We start from the raw sequence: 15,002 nt of genomic DNA, 5'->3' as shown, positions 1-15,002 counted from the left end.
CCAGGCCAGTTTCAGCCTTTTATTTGTGTGTAAGGTCCAGGAAGTCGCCTGCTTCCACGCAGCATCGTGTGATGCATTTTTGTCTCAAACAAGGTTGTTTCTTACACTAATAAATAATCGTGAAATTGCTCATTTACATGTGTTACTTCTCTTTTTGTGGCTATGTAAATGGTAAATGGTGCATTCATATAGCGCCTTTATCCAAGGCACTTTATAGTGCATTACATTCACCCATTCACACACACACATTCATACACCGATGGCGCCAGAAACCATGCAAGGCACCAACCTGCACATCAGGAGCAATTAGGGGTTCGGTGTCTTGCTCAAGGACACTTCGACACTAACTCTGGTGGAGCCCGGGTTCGAGCTGGCAACCAGTTCGGTAACCAGGATTTTACCCCCTTCCCCGTATAGTGTACACGTATGTTAGTGTACTATACCACACAGACAAAACGACATGAAAACCGAGCTATGACAAAAATATTTATGTTGACAATTTCGCCAACAAATAAAATGTCAGGGAGGGACTAGTGGAGAAGAGAATGAGATCCAGTAGAACTAAAGAGACAAGTCATTTTATGTTTGGTTCATGTGCTCTGAAATTAGCAGATCTACAAGCTCACAAAGCTAAAAGCTCACAAAATCGCAGCTTGTAGATCGGCCATTGTCCATGCAAGGTATCTGCCATTACGACGAGGCCCGCCAAATTAAACTGTATCAAACAAAATCAACTGTAGATTTAGTCAACTAAAACTAGACTAACTTTCCGGATGACTACATTTCCGGATGACTAAATATGATTTTTATTTAATTGTATTCAAAAGACTATGTGGTATATCTTGCGCCACCCCTTACCCACCCCCTTGCTCAGGGGTAGAGTGGCCGGTAGAACAGTCGGGTGGCAACCGCAAGGTTCCCGGTTCGATCCCTGTGGGCTCCCCCAGAGTTAGTGTCGAAGTGTCCTTGAGCAAGACTCTGAACCCCTAATTGCTCCCGGTGTGCAGGTTGGTGCCTTGCATGGTTTCCCCCGCCATCGGTGTGTGAATGAATGGGTGAATGTAATGCACAATCTATGTAAAGTGCTTTGGATAAAAGTGCTATATAAATGTACTATTTACCATTCTGTCTGACTGCTAATCACTGTATGTGGGGAATGTGTGTAGACTATAGTGTGCACACACACGGTCCAACCTGTTTTCAGAACTGACGGATTGTTTATGGTGATTTAAAAAAACAAAAACAACTGAAGATGATGCTCTCGTTTTCACGTTCAAGTTCCCTCACGAAACTGTTGTCATAATAGATTAACTCATTCATTCATTGTCATTCTCCTCCCTCTCTCTCTCTCACACACACACACACACACACACACACACACACACACACACACACACACACACACACATGCGCGCACACACACACGCACACATGCGCGGTAATAGAAATCCCCCTCCTAACAAACATTGCATCCTTTTATTCTCAGTCTAACAAGGTTAGAACAATCACATGCTGAACTATTCCTGCCTGTGCAGAGACTCTATGTTCATGAAACTAACTCACTTTACACGTCTTTGCTGTGTATGTGTGTGTGTGTGTGTGTGTGTGTGAGAGAGTGTGTGTGTGTGTGTGTGCGTGTGCGTGTGCGTGTGCGTGTGCGTGTGTGTGTGTGTGTGTGTGTGTGTGTAGTGTGTACATAGTGTAGGTGTTATCGTTGTTATTATGACGAACACGCCCAACAGATCAAAGTCTACAGAGGACTGTACTGTAGGGAAATGCCTTGCTCTAAAGTCACAGCGTGGAGTTCAACCAGCGTACAGTCCAACATACTGGTGTAAATATACTGTTACACAACAATGACTGATGATGTTTTGTACTGACATTTGTACTTTTTGCAATGCGTTATTATGAATGCGTCTTTCTTTAGACATTTACATGAAAAGCTAATAAATAGATCACGACATGATGTTAGCGTGAAAACACCTTACGTCATGTTTACATTATTGTACGGATCTAACTGTTGATAAAGTATTCAATCAATCAATCAATCACTATTTAAACTGTTAGGACTTAAAAGTTCAAAATGGATCAAAAAGTAAACAAAAGGGTGGCAATCAATCAATCAATTGTTTTTTTAAATTATATATTGACCAATATCAATATAGGCTTACTATACAATTGACAATTGAGTATACTCAATGCTTGCAGCTGTTATACAAATAGCCCCACGGCCCCCACGGGCCACACATTGTATAAATGGATAATAATAATAATAATAATAATAATAATAATAATAATAATAATAATAATCTATTAGGCTCCTATATTTAGTGTCTTTGTGTTTGACCTGTGGCTGCCAAATGTCTCCTATACAATACAGTTACAGAGTATAACAATCAGCCCTAGCTGCCATTGCTGCCAATCATCATAATAAAGTCTTTGCAGCAATTCCGTCCAGTAAAACAAGTTGTTGTCAGGATATAGTCTGAAGCTGTGAAGCCATTGTTGTGTTTTATAACACGTTAATCCAGCATAAAGCGCCAGTGCAGGTATAGGTTATATTATAGACAGTCTATATCTATCTAGTCAGCAGAGAGTCAACTCAACGGAATGTCACTTTCTTATGCCGTTCTAACAACTAAGGTAGAAAAAGAACAGCACGCAGAACAGAACGAATATGATTTCGTATTTAAACCATGGTAAGTGTGTCGACTGCACAATATATTCTCCAATAAATCCACAGACTAGTTTGTACCTATAATGTTCCTACTTTCTACCTTTAAGTACCTTTCAACTGTGCAGCAACTTGTCCCGTCCTGTCCTGTTAGGTATCGATGGACCACGGAGAGGGGAGGATCCCGTCTCTCTTTCTCTCTCTCCCCCGGTAATGTGTGCTGATGTTCGGCCGCGGATGGGTCGCTGCTGTCGGTGTGTCACATTCCTGGTGGTGGTGGTGGGTGGATGGAGGAGGAGGAGGAGGAGGGACGGGGGACGGTAAGGGGGGACGGGACTTCCACTCCAGCCCCCAGATATAGCCCCGATCCTCCGGTCCTATGTACCGAGGCGACGCACACTCTGGGCCTGTGCTGTGCGGCTCGCAGCGCGGGCTCAATCCGTCTGTTGTACCGGTTGGTTGTGTGAGAACTGGAGGAGGAGGAAGAAGTTTCGTTTTTTCCATGTCTGGCTCTATAACTCCTCCTCCTGCCTGTTGCTCAGCCATTGGAAGATTCATGAGAGTGGCTTGGTTCAAAAGATAATAGTTTATTATAATTTGTACCCGTTAGAAGTCAAACTGAATGAACTTGACGTCTAGGGCTGTCGTCATAATAATGCTAAGCGGCTGCCGCTGACTACCTGTTGGAAACTGGAGATAGAACTCAAGGTTTTTACTTAATAAGTATCTGCTGCAATAAATACTCTGTTACAGGTAATCAACATTTTTTTGAGTAAAAGTTCAAAAGTATTGGTTTCAAAATGTACTTAAAGTACCACATGCCTATACTAGCCTACTATTACCAGTAACATGCCCTGAGGTCGTGTGCACGCATCCGCCATGGGTGACGGCAGACTGCTGGGCGAGCGCTGGCGCTTTGGAATGGGGGGTCAGATCAACATATGGAATGAATTGAATTCTGTACTGGCCATATATGGAGTCTGTTTTGAGTGTACAGGGTGTACAGGTTTGATGAGGTCATATCGACATACGATGAGGGCCCAGGTAGGGCCGGGCCTTAATTTCCGGGCCTGTTGAGAACTCTAGTTTTCACCGGCTGCACTAATAACTTTGGGGCGGGCCCGTCTATAGTTTAAATGAACAGGTATCAGTCAAAAGGGAGACATTGAAGAGGAAGGACGGATGGGGATGGATCAACATATGGAATGTCAGAACAGGTCAGCTCCATATATGGAGATCTAAGGGTTTGAGTTTTGAGGCCAGATGTAGAGTTAATTGATGGCCTGGTCTTCTGCATGTATGGCTATCCAGGGTTTGATGAGGTCAGTGTCATGATCTTCATATATGGAGACAGACACATGTGGTGGCGTGACGTGTCACGAGGCATGACCATATATGGAAGCGTGATGTCACATGGCCTGACCATAAATGGAGGCGTGACAAACACACAGAGATGCAGGCTTTTATAGTAAATGCAATAAGAACTTACAATAGGATCCACCTTTTGCAATTCATCCAGAACATTTAGAGACGTCCAAATAAACACTTCTACTTGTCACGGTGTGTCAGGTGAGGACCCAGAAGCAGAACCAAGCAGGCAAACTGATGCAGTCCAATATATTTATTAACATAAACTCACAGTAAAGTGTAGCAGGACAAACACAGTAACAATGATTTATAATCTGACAAGGGAACACTGAACACAGGGAGGTTTATATAAAGACTAGACACAGGTGCAACAGAACAACAATCAACACTGGGATTGGCTGGGAGACTAACAGGACACAGGTGGAGAAAACTAGTAATCACAGGGAGGTGAGACAAGACAGGCAGAACAGTAACTAGGGAAAACAGGAAACACTAGGACAAGACTACATAATAAAAGTATACAACAGACTGATAACGTGACACTACTGTATATAAAGAAAAACAGGAAATCATCATAGCCTATAAGAAGGTAAAAATGGAGAACAAATAATAATACACAGAATAAGGGGAAAAGGGGGTGGGATTTATAAGATCACAGGCAGCGCTTGTAGATCTGCTATGACTATGTCTTTGAATATATATATATCTGTGAAAAATGTTCACCTAAAACGACATGTATACCCAAAACAGTGATGCGACGTCACGCGAGGGTTAAAGCGTATGACCGTTTGAAACGTGATATTGTGGGGAGTGTATTCAGTGCTCAATGAAATAGCACTGTGTGTATAGCCGTGTGTTTCATCAGGTCCAGCCAGGCTGCCATGCCGTCACTTTTCCTCCATAGAAGAACAAGGGCCTCTTCTTGGAGCCCTCTCTCTCTCTCTCTCTCTCTCTCTCTCTCTCTCTCTCTCTCTCTCTCTCTCTCTCTCTCTCTCTCCATAGCATGTGTTCCCTCTTGAAGCAGGGAATCAATGAATCACCCACATGTGGAGAGTAGCATGCTCATTGGCTTCGTGCTGAGTCAGTCACTTCAAACATGGTACAGTTATGATGTAGTCTATCCACGGTGAGAAGCAGATATTCTGTGGTTCTTTGTTTACATAGTTTGTGGTGGGGCTGCTGGTTTAGCCCAGCAAGACCCGGTTATATTTCTACCTGCAAAAAAGAGATTTCAACCTTACTACAACTGTACTACTAGGATTTTGTAGAGGAGAGTATAGAGGGAAAGAAGATGTTTTATGAAAATGTTATGCACATTTATAATAATTATTAAAATAATAATACTAAATTAATACATTTGGGGGGGATATCGTTCACAATAATACATAAAACATGTTTTAGACATTCTAATGATCACAAATAATATATAGATTAGAGGCATTTTATTTATTTAGGGTTAAAGGTCATAGGATAAAAATCATGAAAACAATCTCGAGAGATTTTGAAGTTGCGTGAATTTCTGCTTCTCGGGGGGGTATTTATATGCAAATATCATGACCAATGGCAGTGCAGGACTAAACAATGAAAATCAATGATGATGTTTAGATGAAAAAAGAACAGATTTTCTTTTAAATTAAGCAATTAATTAAAAATGTGTACAACCATAGGTCTTGCAGGGTTGTCGGAATTGTGCTCTCTTTTGGGGGGTTTAAATAATATATAGTTTTGTTGGAGAAGTTTGGTAAACATGGTTAAAAATTATTCAGAGCAATTCCTGGTGCACGGTTTAATTTGAGTAGCTTTTTACTAGAAGACCATCCGCAAGTACAGATCATAATCTCTCTCTCTCTCTCTCTCTCACGCATGCACGCACGCACGCACGCACGCACGCACGCACGCACACACACACACACACACACACACACACACACACACACACACACACACACACACACACACACAAACCGGTTTAGCGTGGTGTAAAACATGGTGTAAAACACTGATGCCAGTGCCGGGCCAGTGTGTGTTGGAAGCATGCATGATTGACACCCGGTATGTGAGAACAATGTATGGAGAATTATGTATACCATGTTTTTCATTACATATACTGTCATTATGTCAGCTGTCCATTGTGTTGAAACATGCATGCATGCGTGCACGCACACACGCACACACACACACACACACACACACACACACACACACACACACACACACACACACACACACACACACACGCACACACACACACACGCACATACTTGTATATGAACACACACACACACTTAAGGGCGCGCCTCTTCAATTTCTATGTACTGTAGAGTATAGCCTATGTCAATCCACCACCCATGTGTGTGACTCAAAGGAAGGCAAACAAACACACTCTCAATTCAATACTATTTCCATTTCAATTGAGCTTTAATGGCACGAGGAATCGTACGTTTATACTCTCCAAAGCAACAGTGGAACAAAACGATCAAAACAAAACAATGTATGTACAATTCAATCATTGGAATAACTAATCAGATAGCGGTGTTACGTTTACAACTGAGAGGGAAGACTGGTCTAAACTATAAGCATTGTCAGAAATAGTTAGGCCTATACTGTATATTCAATTAAGGTTTTGAAACCGTTCACAGCAGTATTTCAATGATTTACATTGACTTGGTATGAAACCTGTGAGACAAATATAGGAGCAATTTATTCAAGTATCTCTCTCGCACGCACGCTGTTAGATAATTCTGATATGTTGTTTACATGTCATGTCAAGTTGGCTACTCCATCATATTCTGTTGGTCAGCACAGACAGAACTTTAGCCCCGACCGTGTTCCAGATAGGTCATTCATATTGTCACCTTGTTGTTCTCATCATTAATGTCATGTCATCCATGTTTATGGCCAAAATATGTTTTCATCTGTCCCATTTAATATCTTGTTCAGTCTCCATACTGTATCTTCTCAGTCATTAGGTTAGGATACTGTAGGCGCTGTTTTTTAATGCAACATGCAGCTGTCGTGTTATCAGTCTAGTTTGACCGTGGCCTAGTAACTTAGTGCAGGGAAAGAAGTTATCAACAGGTTGCCATACTGTAGCAACGCCAGCCGTGCTTTCACGGTTTATGGCCATCAATGACTGAACCAAGGAAGATGAACTCTACGTCGCTACGCCATCCTCATCATCAATGCGTTTGGACTAATGAGAGACCGCCGACCCTGGTCTTGTCATCTGACATTGCGGACATGAATCATCTCCAGCCAATTAACTTTATATCAACAAATCTGACGTGGTTTAGCCTGGAACAATAGGCTACTGTGAAGAGGGGGTTCAGTTCAGTTCAGTTCGGATCCATTTTGGAACCATTTGAACTCTAAATTATTATGAATGTAAATACTATCATCTGAACCATGTAGCACATTCTCTATGTAAATTGACTTTATACCTATACTAAATAATGGTTAAAACCTAAACATTTCTCAGAACTTTATTTCATCTGCCTCCAAATCATTTTTTAAGGTATCTTTCTATTTTTTGGTACAGTGACTGTCATTTAAAATGTAAAGGGCTACTCACTCATTTTTAAGGTAAATACAGCACGGTATTTGGTCTCCCTGCTGGGTTATTTGAAGGTTCATCACGATTCATGCAAATCTATACAACTCAGCGTGTAAGGGAGATTTGCATGCAGCTGTGTGAATGACCCCACCCACCTTTTGTGTTGATAAGCTAATGTGATCGCATGCTATTTTCATATAGACCATGTCTGGTATAGTTCAAAATGCTTTATTGGCATGATGAAATAATAATGTCTCACATTGCCAAAGCACGTATACATATAACAAAACTAATTCTAATGTTGCATATATATACAGAGACAACAAGTGAATAACAAACATACTGAAACAATAATGAAAAACAAATATAATATTGATAGATAGATATATAATATCTATCTATAAATGCACCAAGTCTCTGTATACGTGCGTGTGACTGTGTGTGTATGCACGTACACATACACGTACGTACGCCTATCCACGCAACTCAGAAACCGTTCACCCCACCCACTTCAAATTCGGCACGCGCGTTCCACACCACCACAGGGAGTGCAGTGCCTTGAGTCGGTCAGACACACCGTTGTCCAGAACCAGCACAAAAAAAGCCTCGGTAGCCCGGTATACAGGGCCCAAATCCAGATTAGATTAGATCTCTATATATGGAGCTGGCCTGTTCTGACATCAGCGGTTTTTACTTAAGTAAAAGTATGAATACTGCACTGTAGAACTACTCCGTTACAAATAGTCCGGAATACAAAATGTACTTGAGTAAAAGTATACAAAAGTATTGGCATCAAATGGAGTTGGAACAACTGATGTTCAGGAGGCGGAGAAACACACCTTCACCATACCCTCACGCCATCCTCCGCCCTCCACGACAATCTACCTGAGCCTTATAGGACCACACTCCGATCCCCTTCCGGTCCCAGTACCTCCATTTTCCGACATCACCTTCCCCTAGAGCATCCTCTCCACCACCTCATCCTCCAGTCCCAGCAATCCGTCCTGCTGAGCATAGCAGACTCCACCCTCTCATCCTACCGGACAGCTTGGATCAACTTCCAGTCCTTCCATCTCCGCCACAACCTACCCTTCCCTTCCCTCCATCTCCTCTCCCTCTCCGCCTACATCAGCCACAGCGCCTCTGCCCTCTTCACCCGTTCCTCCACAATCCGAGTCTACATCTGCGGGATCAGTTTCTTCACCAAACTCCTAACCGGTTCACCCCATCCCTTCACTCAGCACCCCCAAATCCTTCTCCAACTCAAAGGCTTACAGCGCGGTGAACCACGGCTCCCTCCTCGGCGCCTCCCCCTCACCATAGAGATCCTGGCCTCCTGCATCCATACCATCAGATCCGGCTACGCCAACCAAACCCTCAACTCCACCCTCGAATCCATGTTCCTCCTCGCTTTCTACGGCTTCCTCCGCTGCTCGGAGTTCACAGCCGCCAACCGGAACTTCGACCCCGCAATCCACCCCTGCCTCTCCGACATAACTTCCCACGACCACGACACACTGGTCTTCACACTGAAACGAAGCAAGACCTCCCAGCATCGCCCAATCCCCATTTACTTCTTCCGCCTCAACTCTCCCACCAGTCCTTTCGAATCCCTGGCCAACCACGTCCGCCTCAGACAATCCCAGCACGCTCTCCCCCCGGACCCCCTCTTCATCGACGAACACGGAACCGTCGCCACCCGCGGCTGGTTCCTCCTCCACCTCCGCCAAATCCTCACCATCTCAGGCTACCCTGCGGAAAACTTTTCCGGCCACTCCTTCCGCATCGGCGCCGCCTCCTCACCCGCCAGCCGAGGCCTCCAGGACCACACCGTCCGCTTGCTAGGTAGATGGTCTTCCCAAGCATACCTGACCTACATCCGCTCCTCCCTCCACGACATCAAGCAGGCCCACAACTCCCTGGCCTAGTAGTCGCCCCCGTAGTCCTTTTGGGGATCACGCCTCCAAGCGTACCGCGGGCTGACCGCCACGCGATCACGCCCCCACGTGTGCTGCGGGCTGACCGCCACACGACCCCTTCCCCAAAGACTTCAGGGTCGGCGAACCCCCCGGAACCCACGCCCCGCTCTCCTCCTCATCATCACTCTCCTCCTCATCACTTCATTCTTTCATCCAATAAAACCTTTAAACCTTCCACAATGGTGTGTTTCTTCCAACTAGTGAAACTGTACTTAAAGTACCAAAAGTAAAAGTACTCATTGTGCAGAATGTCAACTCGAGACATGATAACAGTGACATGCAGCAGTTTAGTGACTTTGTTCAGCCAGATATACCTGGCTCTACTGTCCACTGGCTGTCTCACCTGGGATACCAGATACAGTATACCTGGCTCTACTGTCCACTGGCTGTCCCACCTGGGATACCAGATATACCTGGCTCTACTGTCCACTGGCTGTCTCACCTGGATACCTATACCTGGCTCTACTGTCCACTGGCTGTCTCACCTGGATACCTATACCTGGGTCTACTGTCCACTGGCTGTCCCACTGGCTGTCTCACCTGGGATACCAGATATACCTGGCTCTACTGTCCACTCATGTCTGTCCCATTCAGCCAGATATACCTGGGATACCTGGGATACGAGATATACAGAGAGAGATCATGGCCGACCCCTCCCACCCTGGCCACGGCCTCATCACCCTGCTCCCCTCTGGGAGAAGGTTGCGGCTGCTGAAGGCTTCAAAAGTCCGCCACAGACTGAGCTTTTTCCCCTCAGCTAAATCAGGGGTTCTCAACGTTTTTGGCCGGTGACCCCCGGAGATGCTTTGGCAGTGTCTCGGGACCCCCTCCCGACCCCAATATAAATTGACTGTTACAATAACCTTAATAATAACCTTAATAATAGAGACAATAGAGCACCGAAGTCTGACGTCACTTTCAGTAGAGGGCGTCAGTCCCCAGGTTCATGTATATGTTTAGTTGCATTGAAATCCCCATTGAAGCGATTTTAGATCGCCTCATATAACAACTGTGTTTGAAAAATAAACATGTCACCCCGGTCGCTTCACTCATATGGATATGAAGAATCAACTGACTGAGAGAAAACGTTAATGTTACTGCTGCTGAATTAGTTAGATTTTCGCTAGATATGAGTGACTGACTGTTGCAAACGATACAAAGACACCTCCCTGACAATAACACCGAGACAGCTTGTTTATTTTTGGACCACAACGCTTATTGTAGACGATATTAAGATCACCCCATGTTATTCTCCATAGAGAAATTACTTCCGTGAACCAGGGGAATCGTCGGGATGAGCGAGTTACGTCAGGACTTCGATGCTCTATACACCATAAATAAATACTGAAACCAGATAATCATCAGGGAAGGTATGTGTACTATATATACTCTTCATTTCCATTTTCCAGCCATTCAGTTGTTTTTTTTAATATAATTTGGGACCCCCCAAAATAATGTGGCGACCCCCAGAGGGGTCGCTACCCACGGGTTGAGAACCCCTGAGCTAAATTACTCTGGTTTCCCTCCCACCCCCGCCCCCTAGGGAGTGTCAGCGGCACTATGACACCGGACAGTGTTTGCACTATGATCCATAACTCTGGACTTTATATTTACTTGCACGTCGCTGCAATTGTGTTGTTCGTATTTATTTGTTATTATGTGAAAAAAGGAATAAGGAATTGCTGCACACACGCAAATGTCAAAACAAATGTGTTTTACACAATGGCAAATACAGGAATCTGAATCTGAATCTCTTCTGTCCACTGTCTGTCCCGTTCAGACAGATATACCTGGCTCTTCTGTCCACCGGCTGTCAACTCAGTCCACGACAACTCCACGTATTGTGCTGCCAAGAAAATGTGCATTTCAGACTGCTCTCCTAGATTTGTATTGAAGTAATGAGTTATTAATGGTATTTACATTCTTCCTTCAATTCTAGGGAATAACTATGCTCTTATAATTCTGTCTTTCAGGCATTTAGCAGACGCTCTTAATCCAGAGCGACATTAAGCAAGAACAAAAAAGTATCATACATCACATAAAGTCACATAAAAAGCATTTATCATGAAACATGCGTAAGCTAAGAACGTAACAGTGGAATATCTATGAAACTATACATATAAACTATACATACTATACTATGCTATACATACTATGACGTGCTATGGCTACATAAAATGCAATTATAGTGCTGTCTACATAACATGCTATAAATCTGTATCAAATGCTATCTAAGTCTACAGAAATGCTATCTAAGGGGGTAGGGTAAGTGAAAAGGTGGGTTTTCAGACTACGGCGGAATATTTTGTCACATTGTGACAGGAAGTGTAGCTCTGTCCCCACCTCCCCTTTAGAGTTATTATCAATGGTGTATATTGTGGACCTCAATGCTACACGCAGCCACGCACGCACACACACACACACACACACACAGGTACAGAGGCTGATATGGAGGGTGCGGCCTCTACGCGGAATGTGCTTAGAGCTTCTGACCACACCCAACCTCCACCCCTCCATTCTCACCTTCCCTCTCTCTCTCCCTCTCCCTCCCTCTCTCTCTCTCTCTCTCTCTCTGAGTCACCTGGCAGACAGATATAAGCAAACACGTCTCAGCCAGTCAGTCCAGGTGGTGGCAGGCAAATCCCGGAGCAGGGAGCGGATCACACCGCACATATATCCTCTGTGTGTTTATAGCAAAACGTAGAGTGGCTGAGTGGACCGGGAGTCGGCTCAGTTAGCAACACTTTCACAATAATACGGAGAGGTTTTATTGTGGCTTAATGGGATGTTTACAGTGTGACTCAAGTGTATAGAGCTTTTACTTTGAAGTGCTTAACACATATATATAGAGTTACATATGGGGTTAACAGGATGGAAAGGAATTTGTGTCATGGTGAGAATTCTCAGAGAGAATTAAAAAAGGCACACTTTTATGGCAGGCCGTTAACAGAAGAGTGTTGGTCGTTGAGGAGGAGCAGACAGGTGAACGGAGCACATGGACCAGGCCTTCCAAGATTAACATTCTAAGTGCCAGTTGGAATTATAACAAACCTTGGGTATCGATGTAGATTCGCCATACTGATATTCGGAAGCCTGGGCCATGTAGACAAACTGACCACGAGTGGCCTAACTATAGTTGGCATGACAAAGAGCAAACAGAAACAGTCTTTGCTCCAACAGTGTTTGTTGTTTTTGTTAAAACACCATTTAAGTCAGGACACGACGTTTGGGCCGTGATCGGCCTTTTCATCAGGTGATGACAAAGAGCAAAGACAAACAACTTGCCAATTACTGGCAGTGTGTCTGTGTGGAGGAGAAGGTGCCATGTGGTGTATCCTTCGGCTTCATACACACATAAAGAACAAATGTTCTGTGCTCTGCCTGTGTTTCATGTGTTTTGATTGCCCCCTCCACCCAATCAAACACAAGTGTTTGGTCAAACCACGTGACTTCCATTGGAAAAGCATTGGGGCGGCCATGAAACACAGGCAGAGCACAGAACAGTTGTTCTTTATGTGTGTAGCCTACGATGCCTTAGGTGTCCATGAACTGTCAACCCCACGTTATATTTGTTTCCCTGTAAAAATGTATTGTAATTCGCAGATTCAAATAAAGAACTAAAGTTCTTTACATACGTATGCATGTGTGTGTGTGTGCCACTACTTCTCCCAATGCACTGTAAAGAGGCATTTCTGTGGCGTTCCCAGCATGCCTCTCTCACAGTGTAATGTCACACCTGAGTATAAGGTGACTGTGTGGAGCCGGAGGCCTCGGGGTCATCTTTACACTGCCGTGTGGGTGTGTGTGTGTGGGTGCCGTGTCATTAGTCAGAAGGTTCATTGTTCTGAAATTACTATCCCTATCTCTAACCCTAACCTAAACCTAACCGCAAGCACGGGAGCAAACCTAAACCTAACCGCAAGCACGGGAGCAGTGCATTTTCGGACTAACGGGACTTCGGATCTATGGGCAGTTCCCGTGTGTGTGTGTGTGCGCGTGCGTGCGTGCGTGCGTGCGTGCGTGCGTGCGTGCGTGCGTGCATGTGTGTGTCTTGCATACCTATACTTGCGAGGGCCAATCAGAGAACATAAGAACAGTATATTAGAATTAGTGAGAAATAGACGATACAAGGATCATTTTTCCCTTGGTCCTCACAAGAACACTGGTTGTTGTAGTTTATAGAGTTCTCACAAGAACACTGGCTGTTGTAGTTTTTAGAGTCCTCACAAGAACACTGGTTGTTGTAGTTTTTAGAGTCCTCACAAGAACACTGGTTGTTGTAGTTTATAGAGTTCGCACAAGAATGATGGTTGTTGTAGTTTTTAGAGTCCTCACAAGAACGATGGTTGTTGTAGTTTTTAGAGTCCTCACAAGAACACTGGCTGTTGTAGTTTTTAGAGTTGGGCTTACAAGAATCTGTTTGGGATAGTGTTTTAGAAAGCATTTCGACATTAGATTTAGGGTTAGAGTTAGACTTTGTGCAACCAAGAACATATATACAAGTTCACAATGGTCTGGCAGCGATGTCCTGCAGTGAGCATAAAACTGTTCTGCTTTTAGGTTTATGGTTCAAATTGAAAGAAACTGTAAAAATGATAAATTCAAATGTTGATGTCCTCACAGTATAGTAATGTGTATGCGTGCGTGTGTGTGTGTGTGTGTGTGTGTGTGTGTGTGTGTGTGTGTATGCTAGCGAAGTGTGTACAACATAAATTGTGTGTAAGTTCTCAGCAGTGTTTAGATCTGTGGAATGAATCACATACACACACACCATATAATTATAATGAATGAATTAATACAATTATAATGAATCACCCACACACACACACACACACACACACACACACACACACACACACACACACACACCATATAATTATACGGTATGTGACTTCTAAACAACTTAAACCAACTAAGGTGAGAGGACACTCTTAAATCCTCTGTGTTCATTTAACTCTCAAACTTATACAACCAACCGGACCCGTTTTTGCTATAGCCTATTTGTACACTGAGGATTCTAGCGGTGTACCGTTTGAAACGGGATTCTGATGACTCAAAATGAGATGGTACAGAATAGAGAAAAAGTTGATACCTGGCCAAGAATAGAAGCAACACAATTTCAACAATAAATTATGAATATTAAAAAGTGTGTGTGAAGTGACCAATGTTGGCTGTGACTAAGTTCATGTGTTGCCTATATTCTGTACATTATTACAAAAAAGGGTCAAAGTCGGCTAACAACAGTGACATGAAACATGTGAGAAACAAATGTGAAAAGAAATGTATTTGTTACAAGGAATTGTACATGTGATTGACTCAATAAAGTACAACAAAATATAGGCCTATTCTGTACATTTAGGGCTTGTTTGGACTCAAGCACTGAGACACGTGATGTTTCGAGTGCGTGGGATATCAAGAAGCAACTGAA

At 43.8% G+C, this 15,002-nt stretch overlaps 1 protein-coding gene across 2 annotated transcripts in view; it reads right to left on the bottom strand.

Moving 5' to 3' along the window:
• Positions 1-3,144, bottom strand: part of fam83hb (family with sequence similarity 83 member Hb) — a 72,629-nt gene extending 69,485 nt beyond the window's left edge. For both annotated transcript variants that reach the window (XM_083783461.1, XM_083783460.1), the window contains exon 1: positions 2,788-3,144. The gene's annotated coding sequence lies outside the window, so the exon portion shown is untranslated. The remainder of the gene's footprint in view (positions 1-2,787) is intronic.
• Positions 3,145-15,002: the final 11,858 nt, after the last annotated feature.

Source organism: Protomyctophum parallelum (assembly GCF_964188405.1).
Source record: "Protomyctophum parallelum genome assembly, chromosome: 1".
Taxonomy (NCBI): Eukaryota; Metazoa; Chordata; class Actinopteri; order Myctophiformes; family Myctophidae; genus Protomyctophum; species Protomyctophum parallelum.
The sequence above is the reverse complement of the archived record's forward strand: the minus strand, read 5'-3'. Positions and strand labels throughout refer to the sequence as shown.